An 18809-nucleotide genomic window follows, 5' to 3' on the forward strand; every position below is an offset into this window, starting at 1 on the left:
CACATCCATACATGACCACAGGAAAAACCATAGCCTGGACTAGACGGACCTTAGTTGGCAAAGTAATGTCTCTGCTTATGAACATGCTATCTAGGTTGGTCATAACTTTTCTTCCAAGGAGTAAGTGTCTTAATTTCATGGCTGCAGTCACCATCTGCAGTGATTTGGGAGCCCCCAAAAATAAAGTCTGACACTGTTTCCACTGTTTCCCCATCTATTTCCCATGAAGCGATGGGACCGGATGCCATGATCTTCGTTTTCTGAATTTTGAGCTTTAAGCCAACTTTTTCACTCTCCTCTTTCACTTTCATCAAGAGGTTTTTAGTTCCTCTTCACTTTCTGCCAGAACAGTGGTGTCATCTGCACATCTGAAGTTATTGATATTTCTCCCATCAATCTTGATTCCAGCTTGTGTTTCTTCCAGTCCAGCGTTTCTCATGATGAACTCTGCATAGAAGTTAAATAAGCAGGGTGACAATATACAGCCTTGATGGACTCCTTTTCCTATTTGGAACCAGTTTGTTATTCCATGTCCAGTTCTAACTGTTGCTTCCTGACCTGCATACAGATTTCTCAAGAGGCAGGTCAGGTGGTCTGGTATTCCCATCTCTCTCAGAATTTTCCACAGTTTATTGTGATCCACACAGTCAAAGGCTTTGGCATAGTCAATAAAGCAGAAATAGATGTTTTTCTGGAACTCTTTTGTTGTTTCCATGATCCAGCGGATGTTGGCAATTTGATCTCTGGTTCCTCTGCCTTTTCTAAAACCAGCTTGAACATCTGGAAGTCCACAGTTCACCTATTTCTGAAGCCTGGCTTGGAGAATTTTGAGCATTACTTTACTAGCATGTGAGATGAGTGCAATTGTGCGGTAGTTTGAGGATTCTTTGGCATTGCTTTTCTTTGGGATTGGAATGAAAACTGACCTTTTCCAGTCCTGTGGCCACTGCTGAGTTTTCCAAATTTGCTGGCATATTGAGTGCAGCACTTTCACAGCATCATCTTTCAGGATTTGAAATAGCTCCACTGGAATTCCATCACCTCCACTAGCTTTGTTTGTAGTGATGCTTTCTAAGGCCCACTTGACTTCACATTCCAGAATGTCTGGCTCTAGATGAGTGATCACACCATCATGATTATCTGGGTCGTGAAGATCATTTTTGTACAGTTCTTCTGTGTATTCTTGCCACCTCTTCTTAATATCTTCTGCTTCTGTTAGGTCCAGACCATTTCTGTCCTTTATCGAGCCCATCTTTGCATGAAATATTCTCTTGGTATCTCTAATTTTCTTGAATTGATCTCTAGTCTTTCCCATTCTGTTGTTTTCCTCTATTTCTTTGCATTGATCGCTGAAGAAGGCTTTCTTATCTCTTCTTGCTATTCTTTGGAACTCTGAATTCAAATGCTTATATCTTTCCTTTTCTCCTTTGTTTTTCACCTCTCTTCTTTTCACAGCTATTTGTAAGGCCTCCATTTTGCTTTTTTGCATTTCTTTTCCATGGGGATGGTCTTGATCCCTGTCTCCTGTACAATGTCACGAACCTCATTCCAGAGTTCATCAGGCACTCTATCTATCAGATCTAGGCCCTTAAATCTATTTCTCACTTCCACTGTATAATCATAAGGGATTTGATTTAGGTCATACCTGAATGGTCTAGCAGTTTTCCCTACTTTCTTCAATGTAAGTCTGAATTTGGCAATAAGGAGTTCATGATCTGAGCCACAGTCAGCTCCTGGTCTTGTTTTTGCTGACTGTATAGAGCTTCTCCATCTTTGGCTGCAAAGAATATAATCGATCTGATTTCAGTGTTGACCATCTGGTGATGTCCATATGTAGAGTCTTCTCTTGTGTTGTTGGGAGAGGGTATTTGCTATGACCAGTGCATTTTCTTGGCAAAACTCTATTAGTCTTTTCCCTGCTTCATTCTGCATTCCAGGGCCAAATTTGCCTTTTACTCCAGGTGTTTCTTGACTTCCTACTTATGCATTCCAGTCCCCTAAAATGAAAAGGACATCTTTTTTGGGTGTTAGTTCTAAACAGTCTTGTAGGTCTTCATAAAACCATTCAACTTCAACTTCTTCAGCATTACTGGTTGCGGTATAGACTTGGATTACCATGATATTGAATGGTTTGCCTTGGAGACGAACAGAGATCATTCTGTCGCTTTTGAGATTGCATCCAAGTACTGCATTTCAGACTCTTGTTGACCATGATAGCTACTCTATTTCTTCTGAGGGATTCCTGCCCGCAGTAGTAGATATAATGGTCATCTGAGTTAAATTCACCCATTCCAGTCCATTTTAGTTCGCTGATTCCTAGAATGTCGACATTCACCCTTGCCATCTCTTGTTTGACCACTTGCAATTTGCCTTGATTCATGAACCTGACATTCCAGGTTCCTATGCAATATTGCTCTTTACAGCATCGGATCTTGCTTCTATCACCAGTCACATCCACAGCTGGGTATTTTTTTTGCATTGGCAGCGCAGGAGGCTGCGACCGGTGCACTAAGCGTGGCCAAGAGGAGTTACCCCACATCCGAGGTCAGGGGCAGCGGCTGGAAGGAGCTACCCCACATCCAAGGCCAGGGGCAGCGGCCAAGATGAGCTACCCCGCAAGAGTTTATATCTTTACCGGTATTAATCTGTACACTTTTGGTTGGCTCCTGTCCTTAAAATACATCATTTTTAACCAATCAGTTTAAAGGTCAAGATGCTTAACTTAACATCTTTATGGCTTTTCTTGATCTTCGGATTAAGTCACCACCCTTTTTTATGTCCCCTGGCCATTTTACAAAGGACCAGATGTATGGGCTAAAGATTAATCATCATCAGTTATTTTTCCTTCAGGCATATGAAAGAAAAGTTAATTACTGCCCATCCCTGGATCTGAGTGCTGATAATTTATCAGACCAAGGACACATTCCAGGAATTCAGGACAAAGGGTATAGCTTTAGGCTAATGAAGATGTTTATTGAAAACAAGACCAGATTTCAGAGTCCTATGCTGATTGCCTAGCAGTTTCTACCTCAATCAATCGTCTGCTGGATTAAAAGGGAATTTAAAGCTCCACTGTGTGGGCAGGACTTGTTGACTGTGCTCTTCACTGTAGGGTAATATGGGTGGACTGCTGCACTGCCATTGTCTTCATACAGTTCGTATTGAATTGGGGATACTCTTCAGAAAAATATCTTGTGGTTTCTTCCTTGGGTCATAGGCCTGGCTCCCAGTTTTATTAATTCAATGCTTCTTTCAACTTTTAAAAAGTCACAATATGCAGTTTTTTCTACCATAAACTAGTGAAAAATCAACGAAGCTGCTGTGCCCAGAGTGACTGCTCCAGGGGCTGTAGATATCCAGATGCCCTGTGGCCATCTCATGCGCATGTGAGCATATTAAGAATTATTTCTTCCTCTTCTTAAAGAAATGTGTTTTTCCCCCTGACTCCATCTAGAACCAATGCCCAGGCAGTCACGTAACTGTCCTTGCTCATCCAGGAGTATGTTTTTCTTGTAGGCAGGCATGTCTAACATGACCCCCACTCTGCTTTTTCCCCAGGCTTTCATCCTCCTCTGCTCCCCCACCCATGTGCCTTAGGCCCTAGGGATTGGCAGATATGGGGTAAACCCCAGCTCCAGTGCTTTCTTAACTCTCTTATTTGCATTTTCTAATCCTCCTTCAAGGAACCTTGTATTCTAACAAGTGAGAAAACTGGCATGCAAGAAGAGATGGGTAGAAGGATGTGCTGAGTGGAAGAAATGGCTCTAAATTGCTCAGAAAGATGAGGTGTGGATGGCTGCCTCTCAGGAGGTGGGTTTGCCATGTCTGGGCAATTTGCAGCTTGAGGGAGGTTTTCCTTTATCTGAACTGAAGTCTGCTTCTCCTAATCTCAGCTCTGCCCTCATGTTGAGTAAATCCAGCCTAGCACATTTTGAAAACATTTGTAGTCAGCTGGTGGTGGTTTGCTTTGGGCTGCCTCTCATTCTTTTCTCTATTTGAGAGAATTCCTCAGTTTGTGGGACTCAGTGGGAAGTTAGGAGTTAGGAAAAGTTCCTTTCTTTTCCATCATGGCATCTGAAATGTGCACCCTAGAGCCTATACTCCACAGGCGAAGCCACCACAATGAGAACCCACATACTGCAACTAGAGGGTAGTAAGTCCACTCTCCACAACTAGAGAAAGCCTGTGCACAGCAATGAGGACAGCACAGCCAACATAACCAAATAAATATATTTTTTAAAGAGATAGCAATGAGACCTACATCCAAGAGTCATCGCAAGAAAAAACAAGAAAGGTTAGAACCAACTAGGTCCAAGATGGCACATGGGCTTATTTCATTAGGCCTTTAGCCTCAGTATATGTTCATTGTAATACATCAGCACGCTAAATGACACCCATAGGCACCATGACAGTTCCAAGGCTGACCACAAAAGGTCAGAAAGTGGATGGGGGGCCCAATTCCTGGAAATCCCTGCCCCTTCTCCAAAACAGTTGGAATAATCCTCCCACTCACTAGCCTATGAGATTACCCACTCCCATAAAAACTGACAACCCTATCCCCTGGGGTCTCTTGCCTTCTGAGATGGCCCACACTCACTCTATGGAGGGAGTATCTCCCTGAATAAACCTTTTCACTTTACTATGGCTCAGTCTTGGATTCTTTCCCGTGTGAAGTCAAAAACTCACACTTGGCAGCCATCCCAGGGTCTCATCTGAGACCTGGGATGTGACTGTCCCCTTGTTGCTTGCCAGAAACTTGGCTTTCTCTGCCCACCGAAGCTTAATAAAAAATACGGAGCCAGAATTTGGAGGAAATAGAAAGGTGGTTTTATTCTCAGTTGGTGGAGAGGGGAACACAGTAGGTTCATGGCTCAAGAACTGTTCCGGCCTCCTCCATGAGGAGTCTAGTGGCTTATATAAGATGAGGGCTCACAGTCAGGAGTCGGTGATGAGGAACAAAGATGTTAGGATCTTGATTTCTTCCTCTTCAGTTCAGTTCAGTTCAGTTCAGTCGCTCAGTCGTGTCCGACTCTTTGCGACCCCATGAATCGCAGCACACCAGGCCTCCCTGTCCATCACCAACTCCCGGAGTTCACTCACACTCACATCCATCGAGTCAGTGATGCCATCCAACCATCTCATCCTCTGTCATCCCCTTCTCCTCCTGCCCCCAATCCTTCCCAGCATCAGAGTCTTTTCCAATGAGTCAACTCTTCACATGAGGTGGCCAAAGTACTGGAGTTTCAGCTTTAGCATCAGTCCTTCCAAAGAACACCAGGGCTGATCTCCTTTAGGATGGACTGGTTGGATCTCCTTGCAGTCCAAGGGACTCTCAAGAGTTTTCTCCAACACCACAGTTCAAAAGCATCAATTCTTCGGCTCTCAGTTTTCTTCACAGTCCAACTCTCGCATCCATACATGACCACTGGAAAAACCATAGCCTTGACTAGACGGACCTTTGTACACTGATTGTTTCAAAGGCCGTGCTAGGCTGGCATCAGTAACCCAGTGATGGAGTCTGGCGGTTCAGTGGCTCTGCATCTTTCTTTCTGATACTTAAAAAGAAGAACTGTAACGTGAATGGTGCAGTGAAAAGGAAAAAAGAGGAACGCATTTTTTTCTCTCCCTTCCCTGAGAACAAAGAAGATAAAAAGAATAGTGAGCAGGCCTGAATATTCCTAGTAATTTTTTTACTTTAACTGCTCATAACTCTGCATGTCTGTATCTAAGTCTGCTTTTCTTCCCCTTAACTCTGCAGGAGATATATTTCGCACCTATTTGTTGCAGAGAAGAAGCCAATTCAGACTCCATGTGGAAAACTGTTTCTTTGACTTGTTTTCTTTGCTTTTGTTATTATAATCATACTTAATAGCTTGCCTCAGAAGACCTGTCTGCATCTTTTGTGCTTTAGTGTTAGAAAACTTATAAAAATGGGAAATATTTCATCTATTCTGAAGGAAAGCTCTTTAGGGCATACATTAGATACGTTAAAATCAGAAAAGCAATAGTCTCTTAATGGCTCACAATTACAATCTGGCAATCAGAAGCACTTTACAAAGAAGGGGGCTCCCTTGGACTTGAGGCATCCAATTCTAAAGTCCCCTACAGGAGTCCCAGGTAACTTTGACAGTGGGGAACAAGCTGATGGACTCTCTAATAGATGCCACTCTTCTTTGTAAACTAAATGTTTAAATGATCTTTTTCCCAGAATAACTTGCCATCAGGGTCGCACTGGGGCCTTTTTGACCTTGGCCAATCTGGGGAGCTTTGGCTCCCATCTGGGAGGTTTCAGCTCCAATTTGGGGTGTTCTCCCTGTGAAGAGAATGTGGACCTAGTGGCTTAGTCATGTCTGACCCTTTGCGGCTCCATGGAAGAGCCCTCCAGGCTCCTCTATCCATGGAATTTCCCAGGCAAGTATACTGGAATGGGTTTCTGCTCCACTGTGAAGGAAAACTCCATTATAAGGTGTTTTGAAGAGAGGCCACTGGTCTAATTGGACTGGGAATTCGTGTTAATGTGACCTTCCGGCTGACTAGGTTTTGGTTTATTCTGGTAACTTTGGTAATACACAGACAGCTGGTACTAATTGCTTCCTCTAAGATTTTCTCTATGTTTTTCTCATTTCTTTCTCCTCGAACCCTCTGCAAACAGGTGAGTGGCTGTGAAAGGGATTGAGGGACTCTGGCCAGAGTTACTCTCTGGTGTGTTCCAAAGGCCCACAGCCTACTGTTTCTCAGTAGCTGCTACAAAAATGGGTGAGAGCTCTCCTTTCCTCTTCCTCCCTTAAGCTGAGATCCAGGCCAGTGGGATTACAAGGCAGATTCCACAGTCTGTCTTCCCTGTCTTTCCCGTTGCCTTTGCCTCTTTCCTCCTTGGTCCGGGTTGGTTTGCAGGAGCCTGGGTGTTGCCTGTGGTCCATCCTGAGTGGCCTTCTCCTTTACGATAGAGGAGGAAGCAGTGAGGCTTTCCAGCATGGGTGGATGGGTGTCTCAGTCCTTGTTGGGGAGGCTACCCAATTCTTTTGGAAAAGGAAGGAAAATCAAAGCTGTCCTTGCTTTACAAAGGTAGTCTTTACAGGACCAGAAAGGTGGTTTCAAAAATCCTTTCACCATTCCTAAAACCTTCCCTGTTCATTTTATGAAGCTTGCAAATATTAAAGCAACAGTTAGAAACTGGACATGGAACAACAGACCAATTCAAAATCGGGAAAGGAGTACATCAAGGCTGCATATTGTCACTCTGCTTATTTAACTTATACGCAGAGTACATTATGTGAAATGCTGGGCTGGATGAAGCCCAAGCTGGAATCAAGATTGCCAGGAGAAATATCAATAACATCACATATGCAGATGACACCACACTAATGGCAGAAAGCAAAGAGGAACTAAACAGTCTCTTGATGAAAGTGAGAAAGGAGAGCAAAAAAGCTGGCTTAAAACTCAACACTCAAAAAACAAAGATCATGGCATACAGTACCATCACTTCATGGCAAATAGATGGGGGAAAATGGAAACAGTGATAGACTTTATTTTCTTGGGCTCCAAAATCACTATAGATGGTGACGGCAGTCGTGAAATTAAAGGACACTTGCTCCTTGGAAGAAAAGCTATGACAAACCTAGATAGCATATTAAAAGCAGAGGTGAACCATAAAGAAGCCTAAGTGCCAAAGAATTGATGCTTTCTAATTGTGGTGCAGCAGAAGACTCTTAAGAGTCCCTTGAACTACAAGGAGATCAAACCACTCAATCCTAAAGGAAATCAACTCTGAATATTCATTGGAAGGACTGATGCCGAAGATGAAGCTCCTTTGGCCACCTAATGTAAAGAGCTGACTCATTTGAAAAGATCCTGATGCTGGGAAAGATTAAAGGCAGGAGTAGAAGGAGGTGACAGAGGAAGAGATGGTTGGATAGTACCATCGATTCAACAGATAAGAGTTTCAGCAAACTCTGGGAGTGGTGAAGGACAGGGAAGCCTGGCATATTGTAGTCAATGGGGTCCCAAAAAGTTGGACATGGTCCATGGGGTCGCTGAGAGTTGGACGTGACTCAGTGACTTCACTTTCACTTTTCACTTTCATGCATTGAAGAAGGAAATGGCAACCCACTCCAGTGTTCTTGCCTGGAGAATCCCAGGGACGGGGGAGCCTGGTTGGCTGCCGTCTATGGGGTCGCACAGAGTCGGACACGACTGAAGCGACTTAGCAGCAACTTAGCAGAAGGGAGTGAAAAGCAACAATGAAATATTAAACAAAGAGAAACAAAGACATCCTAGGAAGAATTTGCCTGCATCTTTGAGATGCAAATATTCTCTGTGGTCTTCTCAGAAAACTTATCTCTGCTGTCTTTTTGAAATGCAAGTTTTAGAGAGGGTGAAGAAATTTAGAAGTTGGCTTGCCCAAGGTAATTAGAAATTGCTTTTCCTGCAAATATTAATTATTTAGCCATTTAGCCAAGTGAGCCTGACTTGTTTCATCTGTGAGAACCCCAACTTTAATCCAACTTTTTTGTGAACTGATGGGTTTTACATTGCGGTACCTGACTCAGAACTGAAATCTTGAAATAAGAACTGAGGCCTCACTGTTGGTGTGTTTATATGTATATGTATTTGGATAACATTGCCATGGTTGATTAGTAAAAGAACTCTATTTAATTGGCTTAAATCATAGCAATAAGTGCTTACAAACCAAACAATTCTAAATACAAAAAAGAAAATCAAGTTGAATGAGTTTCAAGTTCATAAGAACTGGGAAATATTTAATATTAAATCAGTACCTGGTATTAATCTTTGCTTGTTGTCTAATTATAATAATAGAGATATGTCTTGAGTCATCAACATATTAAATATAATATTAAGTATAATACCTTCATTGCCTCTAGGTTTAACATAAATAAGGTGTTATACCTGTTACAAATTTTTCAGCAAGAAAAGTACCTCAATGTGGAAAACCTTTAAGGAAACTAAGATATGTGTTTTCAGTAGATGTGAGGCATAAAAAAAATACTGAGAGTTTTGTGTGTGGTTGGGAGTTACTATGTTTAAGATTAATTGAGCAAATTTTTAAAAATAAGAGGCTGTAAAATTTAAAGTTGACTTTTTTCTGTTAAAACAGACAAGTTTTCTGAAGATGCTAAACTGCCTTTGTAACAGATTTCAAGTTTATTTACCTCAGTTAGTAAAGAATCTGCCTGCAATACAGGAGACCCCAGGTCAATTCCTGAGGCAGGAAGATCTGTGGGAGAAGGGATAGGCTACCCACTCCAGTATTCTTGGGCTTCCCTTGTGGCTCAGCTGGTAAAGGATCCTGCAATGCGGGAGACCTGGGTTCAATCCCTGGGTTGGGATAATCCCCTGGAGAAGGGAAAGGTATTCTGACCTGGAGAATTCCATGGACTGTATGGTCTGTGGGGTCACAAGGAGTTGGACCCGACTGGGTGACTTTCACTTTCACTTTTCAAACAATCTGTATTTGCTTTTGAAATCTTTCATTGTCACTTTATTTTTTTATTTTTTTATTAATTAATTTTTATTGGAGAATAGTTGCTTTACAATGTTGCATTAGTTTCCACCATACAGCAAAGTGAAATCAACTCTACATGTACATATATCCCTTCTTTGGGGGAGATTTCCTTCCCGTTTAGGTCACCACAGAGCACCGAGTTCCTTGAGCTAAACAGTAGGTGATTGTCACTTAAAAAAAATATTTTATTTTGGTGTTCCTTTGACAGGGCTTCCCAAATCAAATTATAATAAGGTTCCTCTGACCTCTAGCTAACTTTGGGGTGCTTGAGAGGATCCCTGAGGTACCCCAAAAGGAGATATTAAACTAATCAGGTTCATTTGGTAAATTAAACTAAAAGGGAGGTGTTGTCAAATGAGTAATAAATTTTAAGTTATATGGCTCAGTTCAATTCAGTTCAGTCGCTCAGTCGTGTCCGACTCTGCCACCCCATGAATCGCAGCACGCCAGGCCTCCCTGTGCATCACCAACTCCCGGAGTTCACTCAGACTGACATCCATCGAGTCAGTGATGCCATCCAGCCATCTCATCCTCGGTCACCCCCTTCTCCTCCTGCCCACAATCCCTCCCAGCATCAAAGTCTTTTCCAGTGAGTCAACTCTTCGCATGAGGTGGCCAAAGTACTGGAGTTTCAGCTTTAGCATCATTCCCTCCAAAGAAATCCCAGGGTTGACTCCTTCAGAATGGACTGGTTGGATCTCCTTGCAGTCCAAGGGACTCTCAAGAGTCTTCTCCAACACCACAGTTCAAAAGCATCAATTCTTCAGCACTCAGCTTTCTTCACAGTCCAATTCTCACATCCATACATAAATGGTACGATATTATAGAGATTATGTTGAGTTCTTAAGAATCTGATATGTTCTTGTAGAATATTATCAGCTATAATTTTAGTTATCTGAAGGTGTTTTACATCACAGAAATAATCAGTTTGTTTTGTCAATTGCATTGTAATCAGATTTGAACTTGCCTTCTTTAAGTCTTTTGTTAATATAGACAGTTTTGGTTTCACTCTGATGCCATGAAAAAATGCCTCCTCTTCAAGGACTTTTGGATAAATACAAGTTTCTGACTTACAGAACATAATACTGAACTGAGAAAAATTGAAGAATTCTAATGAGAAACCTGATGACTTCATTAACCTGTTAACAAAAAGGATTATTTACATAGAACTAAACAAACTGGCAATGGCACCCCACTCCAGTACTCTTGCCATGGGAAAATCCCATGGATGGAGGAGCCTGGTAGGCTGCAGTCCATGGGGTTGCGAAGAGTCGGACACGACTGAGTAACTTCACTTTCCCTTTTCATTTTCATGCATTGGAGAAGGAAATGGCAACCCACTTCAGTGTTCTTGCCTGGAGAATCCCAGGGACGGGGAAGCCTGGTGGGCTGCCGTCTATGGGGTCGCACAGAGTCAGACTTCAGCTTCAATTAATTATGACTTGCAATAGTTTGGTAGATTATGCTTTTTGAAACCTCTATCTATTTCTCTCTACCTGGTTGACCCTTCCAGAGACATATGTTTATCTCAAAGATTAATCTCTTCATAAGTGTGCATGACCAGTACAGTGAAACTGCTGATAGCTCATTAAATCAGTTATGGCTCTTTTGGTCACTTGATTATTATAATGGGATAACAACTAGTTATCATAATCATTGTTTAAATTTGTCCTTTGTTTTCAAATTGGGCTTGTGTCTCCCTGCTGCACTATGTCACTGTCTTAATTAGTTATATCTTGCTTAATTTATATGATTGTTGTCTCTTTCAGTAACCAATGCATTATCAGGCCTCCAACAAAACTTCTATGGCTAAACATTTGAGAAAATCACATTTGTAACATAAAATAATTGCCATAGTGTGATTCTAGGTATAGGAAGAAGCAACAAGGGAAAATATCTCCTGGATAGAGTTAGAATCCAGAGAATTTTTAATTATTGATGAGCCCTAGTCCAAAACGTAATACTTGGAGTGACATAGCAAGATTTATTTTACCTGAACTGAGATGAGCCTCCCAGAACCATGACAAAAGTTGATCATGAAATGTCTACCAAATATTGGTCAAATTCAGGTTCAAGAGGCGAAGGCCTGAGGAATGGAATCAGCAATTGCAGCCCTTCAATGTGAGCCAGTGAACCCCAAGAAAGGGGAATGCCTGTCATGTTGCAGTCCATGGGGTCACAAAGAGCTGGACACAACTTAGCAACTAAACAACAGCAAAGGTGGAACTTGAGCGTAAAGAACACTTTTTTTTTTAATAAAAAGGCTTGTTTCCTTATTTATCTTATAAACTATGTCCATGTTTAAAATAAATAAAATTTGTCAATATTTTAACCTTGATAAAAATTACCACTCAATTATAAATTTTGAAATATAATTTAAAACAAACATTTATAACATAGGAATGAAATACTAGAACAATCCAAATGTTACCAACAGAATGCCATACATCACTGAAAATGAATGAACTACAGCTAGTATATCCACGTGGATAAAGCTTAATAACAAAATATTAAGCACAAAAAGTAACAAAGTATGTATACTGTATAATTCCATTTGTATAAACATCAGAACTAAAGTCTTAATTTATGGCGAATGCATAGGTGGTAAAATCAAAACCAAGGGAATGATTAACAGAAAATTCAGGACAATGGTTATCTCTTGCAAGGAGAGAAGATGTGATCAAGGAGCAACCAAGTGACTATTTAATAACGTTTATTGCTAAGCAAGGTTGTATTACCAAGCATTTGTTTCACTGTGTGTGTGTGTGTGTGTGTGTGTGTGTTTAACTGTGAAATACTTTCACACAGTCTTTTGTGTTCCAGTTATGTATTGCTTCTTAACAAGTTACCAAAAATTTAGTGTCTTAAAACAAAGATTTAAGATTTTCTTTGGATTGTACTTGTTGACCAGGCTCAGCTGGGAGATTCTTCTGCTCTTTGAGGTGTTGCCTGGGGTCACTCTTGAGTCTGTGTTTAGCCAGGAGGTTGGCTGGGGCTAGGAACATCTAAAACAGCTTAACTCACAGGTCTGGAACCTCAGCTGAAATGACTGGCAAGGCTGGGGACTGACTAAGCCTCCCTCTGTCTACATAGTCTCTGTCCCTTCTGTAGTCCACCCCAAGCTCCTTTAACTGGCAGCTGGCTACCGAGGGAATAAAAGCAGAAGCTGGCAAGTCTCGTAAAGTTCAAGGTTGGCAGTCTCAATGTGTCACTTCCACCACATTCCGTGGATAAATTCAAGCCACAAGAGCAACCCAGACTCAAGGAGAAAAGAAACCAATTCCACCTCTTAAAGGAGAAGCGTCATTATGATGCAGTGATAAGAGGGATTGTTTTTAGTCACGTTTGCAGACAAAAGATCACAGTAGTATATTGGAGGATCTAAGAATTAACAAGTTTTTAAAAGGTGTATGTAATAAGAAAGGCACAAGAAATATGAAGGGAACTATAAATGAAGGGTTGATTTAAAGTACCTGGTCTCTAAAAATCAAAATATAAAACTTATGTAATTCTATTTTGAATACCAATGGTTATTTTTTCATTGGAAAATGAATTTTAATTAGATGAATAAAATTTTAATTGGATAATAAAGTTTACAAGCCAGGAAGAAAGATCTAACCAGAAATTAACTTTGCTGGCACCTTGATCTTGGGACTTCCTAGCCTCAGAACCATGAGAAATAAATTTCTGCTGTTTAAGCCATTCAATCTATGATATTTTGTTACAGCTGCCTGAGAAGATTAAAGTGTGATGTATGTATATATATAGTAAGGGCAAAGAACATCTTCTTATCTAAGATTGAGAATCTAGAAGCTATAAAAGAAGATAGATATATTTGGTAATGAAAATTACAAAGAAAACATAAGCCCTTTGAACAGAAAAATAGGCCACAAACAAACAATAGTAAACAATAGCCCAAGGAAAAATATTTATAATGTGGGTAATATAAAGTAACACCTAAAATATGTAAACAGATCTTGCAAATATCATAAGAAAAAGATAATTATCATAGAAAATCAGACAAAGTCAAATTACTTAAAAAAATCCACATAGGAGCAAATCCAAATGGCCAGCAATCATAATAAGATGCTCAAATTCACAGGAAATAAATGTTACAAAATAACTAAATATCACTTTATCCCTTCCTAACAAGTAAAAAACCAAAAGCTAAAACTCTTACTTCTGATGTGGACATAGAGGAACAGTATTTTCAAACATAGCTGATGGAAATGTCAAGCATCACAACTAATTTAGATAGCCATGTAGTGCTGTCACTAAAGCTGAAAACGTATATGTTCTTTGACCTAACAATACCACTTTAAGAAACCTATCCTATAGAAATGAAATCACTATACAGAAGGACATATATTCAAGGGCATTTGTAGCAGAATTGTTCACAATGGGGGAAAAATGGAAACAAATGGACTGAGGGTTAACTAAGCCTGCCTGACTTCTTAGAGCAGTCAGTGCATTACAACAAAAAGACTCACACAGTCCACATAGGGAGCATATAGATCTGGTGATAAGAGGGGAGTGCATTTCTGGGATGTAAAGGATGTCCCCTTTAAGACCCCACTTCTATAAAGCTGGGAAACATAATCAAACCACTAGATACATAAAAATAAAAACAGCAAGTTAGACATAATGAGATGACAGAGGAACATGTTCCAGATGAAAGAACAAGATAAAGCCCCAGGAGAAAAACTAAGTGAAGTGGAGATAGGCAATCTACCCAAAAGAGTACAGATTTATAATTGTAAACATCAAAGAACTCAGGAGAAGAATGGATACTCAGAGCAAGAAATTAGAAGTTTTAAACAAAGAGTTAGAAAATAGAAGGGGCTTCCCTGGAGGCTCAGTGGTAAAGATTCTGCTTATCAATGTAGGAGTGGCAGGTTTGATGCCTAGGTCAAGAAGATTCCCCTGGAGAAGAAAATGCAACCCACTGCAGTATTCTTGCCTGGGAAATCCCATGGACAGAGGAAGCCGGTGGGCTACAGTTCATGGGATTGCAAAAGAGTTGGACATAGTTTAGCAACTAACAACAGCAACAGAAAAGAGAAAGAACAATCAAACAGAAATGAAGAATACAATAACTAAAATGAAAAATACACCAGAAGAAGTCAGCAGTAAAATAATGATACAAAAAACCAGACAAGTGAACTGGGAGAGTAGTGGAAATCACTGTTACTGAATGGAAAAAAAAAAAAAAAGAAATGAAAGTTTAAGAGATCTGGGACTTCTTCTAGCACACTAATATTTGTATCATAAGAATCCCAGAAGAAGAGAGAAAGATGCTGAGATCATATTTTGAAACATAACAGCTGAAAACTTCCCTAATGCAAGAAAGGAACAGACATCCAAATCCAGAAACCAAAGGGCATCCCAGAGAGAACCAACCCAAAGAGTACAAAGACACACTGAAAATTAAAATAACAAGAACTAAAAATAAAGATAGACTATTCAAAGCAGTAAGGAGGAAAGAAATAAGGTATAAACAACAGAACTCTCATAAAGCTATGAGCTGACTTTTCAGCAGAAATTCTGCAGATGAGAAGGGAGTGGCACAATATATTTAAAGTGATGAAAGGAAAAACCAACAGTCAAGAATGCTCTACAAAGTGAGGCTCTCCTTCAGAGCTGATGGGGAGCTCAAAAGTTTTATAAACAAGCAAAATATAAAAGAATTTAGCATCACCAAACCACCTTAACAAAACATGGTCAATGGGCTTTTCTATGCAAGAAAAAAAAAACAAAAACTAGAAACGTGAAAAATGCAAAAGGAAAAAGCTCATCAGTAAAGGCAAATATACAGTCAAGGTACTAAATCATCCATGCGTGAAGCTAATAGAAAGGTTAAAAGACAAAAGTAGTAAAATCATCTGTATCCACATTAAGCAGTTAAAACAAAACAATCAGATGTAAAATACGTCAAAAACAGTAATTGTGAGAAGAGAGTACAAATGCAGGGCTGTTAAAATGTAATTGAAATAAGAGGTCAGCAACTTGAAACGATCACACATATATACATACTGCTATAGATAAATGTCATGGAAATCACAAAACAAAAATTTATAATAGATACTCACAGGAAAAAAAAAAAAAAAGAAAGGAAGCCAAACGGAACACTAAAGATAGCCACCATATCCCAGGGGAAGATAGCAAATGAAGAAAAAAAAACTATAAAAACATTCAAAATCCAATTAACAAATTGGCAATAAGAACATACATACCAATAATTATTTATGCTCTAAACATAAATAGACTAAATGCTCCAATCAAAAACCACAGAGTGATTAAATGGCTACAAAAACAAGATTTGTTTAGATGTTGCCTATAAGAGCATCACATCCGATTCTGTGACTCCACGAACTGAAGCCTACCAGGTTCCTCTGTCTGTGAGATTTCCCAGACAAGAATAATGAAGTGGGTTGCCATATCCTTCTCAAGGGGATCTTCCAGACCCAGAGATCAAACCTGAGTGTCTCACAATGCAGGCAGATTTTTACCGTCTGTGCCACCAGGAAAGCTGGTATATGTGACAAACTAGACTTTCAAACAAAGACTGTTACAACAGATGAAGAAAGACATTATAAAATGATCAGGGGACCAATACAAGAAGATGCAACAATTGTAAATATATATGCACCCAACATAGGAACACCTAAATATATAAAACAAATAACAGACATAAGAGGAGAAACTGATAGTAACACAACAATAGTAGGGGCCTTTAGCACCCCGCTTATATCAATGGATAGATCATCAAGAAAGAAAATCAATAATAACACCGGCCTTAACTCCCTGATGTTCAAGCTGGTTTTAGAAAAGGCAGAGGAACCAGAGATCAAATTGCCAACATCCGCTGGATCATGGAAAAAGCAAGAGAGTTCCAGAAAAACATCTATTTCTGCTTTCTTGACTATGCCAAAGCCTTTGACTCTGTGGATCACAATAAACTGTGGAAAATTCTGAAAGAGATGGGAATACCAGACCACCTGACCTGCCTCTTGAGAAATCTGTATGCAGGTCAGGAAGTAACAGTTAGAACTGGACATGGAACAACAGACTGGTTCCAAATAGGAAAAAGGAGTACGTCAAGGCTGTGTATTGTCACCCTGCTTATTTAACTTCTATGCAAAGTACATCACGAGAAACGCTGGACTGGAAGAAACACAAGCTGGAATCAAGATTGTCAGGAGATATATCAGTAACCTCAGATATGCAGATGACACCACCCTAATGGCAGAAAGTGAAGAGGAACTCAAAAGCCTCTTGATGAAAGTGAAAGAGGAGAGTGAAAAAGTTGGCTTAAAGCTCAACATTCAGAAAACGAAGATCATGGCATCCGGTCCCATTGCTTCATGGGAAATAGATGGGGAAACAGTGGAAACAGTGTCAGACTTTATTTTGGGGGGGCTCCAAAATCACTGCAGATGGTAACTGCAGCCATGAAATTAAAAGACGCTTACTCCTTGGAAGGAAAGTTATGACCAACCTAGATAGCATATTCAAAAGCAGAGACATTACTTTGCCCACTAAGGTCCGTCTAGTCAAGGCTATGGTTTTTCCTGTGGTTATGTATGGACGTGAGAGTTGGACTGTGAAGAAGGCTGAGCGCCGAAGAATTGATGCTTTTGAACTGTGGTGTTGGACAAGACTCTTGAGAGTCCCTTGGACTGCAAGGAGATCCAACCAGTCCATTCTGAAGGAGATCAACCCTGGGATTTCTTTGGAAGGAATGATGCTAAAGCTGAAACTCCTGTACTTTGGTCACCTCATGTGAAGAGTTGTCTCATTGGAAAAGACTCTGATGCTGGGAGGGATTGGGGGCAGGAGGAGAAGGGGACGACCGAGGATGAGATGGCTAGATGGCATCACAGACTCAATGGACATGAGTCTGAGTGAACTCTGGGAGATGGTGATGAACAGGGAGGCCTGGCGTGCTGCGATTCATGGGGTGGCAAAGAGTCGGACACGACTGACGACTGAACTGAATTGAACTAAATGAAACGACCAGATATATATATAAAGAGAGTCTATATATAATATATATATGTCCATGAAAAAGCAGCCAAATACACATTCTTTTCAAGTGCACATGGAACACTCTACAGGACAGATTACATGTTAAGCCACAAAACAAGTCTCAGTAAACGTAAGAAAATTTAAATGATATCAAGCATGTTTTTCAACCACAAGACTAGAAATTAACTTCAAGGGAAAAAACTGCAAAAAAAAAAAAAAAAACCAAAACAGAAACACATGAAAGTTAAACAACATGTTACGAAACAACCAATCGACCACTGAAGAAATCCACATTTTAAAAATACCTAGAGACAGATGCTTCCCTGGTTGCTCAGAGGGTAAAGAGTCTGCCTGTAGTGCAGGAGACCCAGGTTCGATCCCTGGGTTGGGAAGATCCCATGGAGAAGGAAATGGCGACCCACTCCAGTATTCTTGCCTGGAAAATCCCATGGGTGGAGGAGCCTGGCAGGCTACAGTCCATGGGGTGGCAGAGTTGGACACAACCAAGTGACTTCACTAGAGACAAATGGAAAGAAAAACAAAATGATCCAAAACTCTATAGGATTTAGCAAAAGCAGTTCTAACAGACTAGTTTATAGTGATATTAATACAAGCCTATTTCAGGAAACAAGAAAAATATCAAGTAAACAATGTGAACTTAACGTAAAGAAACTAGAAAAAGAACAAACAAAATTCAAAATTAATATAAGGAAAGAAATCATAAAGCTCAGAGCAGAAATACCCTAGAGATTAAAAAAAAATAATTAAACCTAAGAGCTGATTTTTGAAAAGATAATAGAATTTGTAAACCTTTAGCCAGACTTGTCAAAAAAAAAAAAGCAAGGTGCCATAAATATGAGATTGGACACTATAAAACTCCTAGAGGAAAAACATAGAACTCTCTCTGACATAAATTGCAGCAATATCTTTTCCTATCCATCTTCCAAAATAATGGAAATAAATACAAAAATGAACAAATAAGACTTGCTTAAATTCAAAAACTTTTGCACAGCAAGGGAAAAACAAGCAAAATGAAAAGACAACATACAGATTAGGAGAAAATATTTGCAAATGATGTGACTGAGAAGGGACTAGTCTCCAAAATCTACAAATAGCTCATGAAACTTATAATCAAAACACACAACCCAATCAAAAAATGGGCAGAAGACTTAAACAGACATTTCTCCAAAGAAGACATACAGATGGCCAGGAGGCACATGAAAATGTGTTCAACAATCCCAATTATTACAGAATGCAA

The sequence above is a fragment of the Ovis canadensis genome, chromosome 23, assembly GCF_042477335.2.
Source record: "Ovis canadensis isolate MfBH-ARS-UI-01 breed Bighorn chromosome 23, ARS-UI_OviCan_v2, whole genome shotgun sequence".
In the NCBI taxonomy this organism is placed as follows: Eukaryota; Metazoa; Chordata; class Mammalia; order Artiodactyla; family Bovidae; genus Ovis; species Ovis canadensis.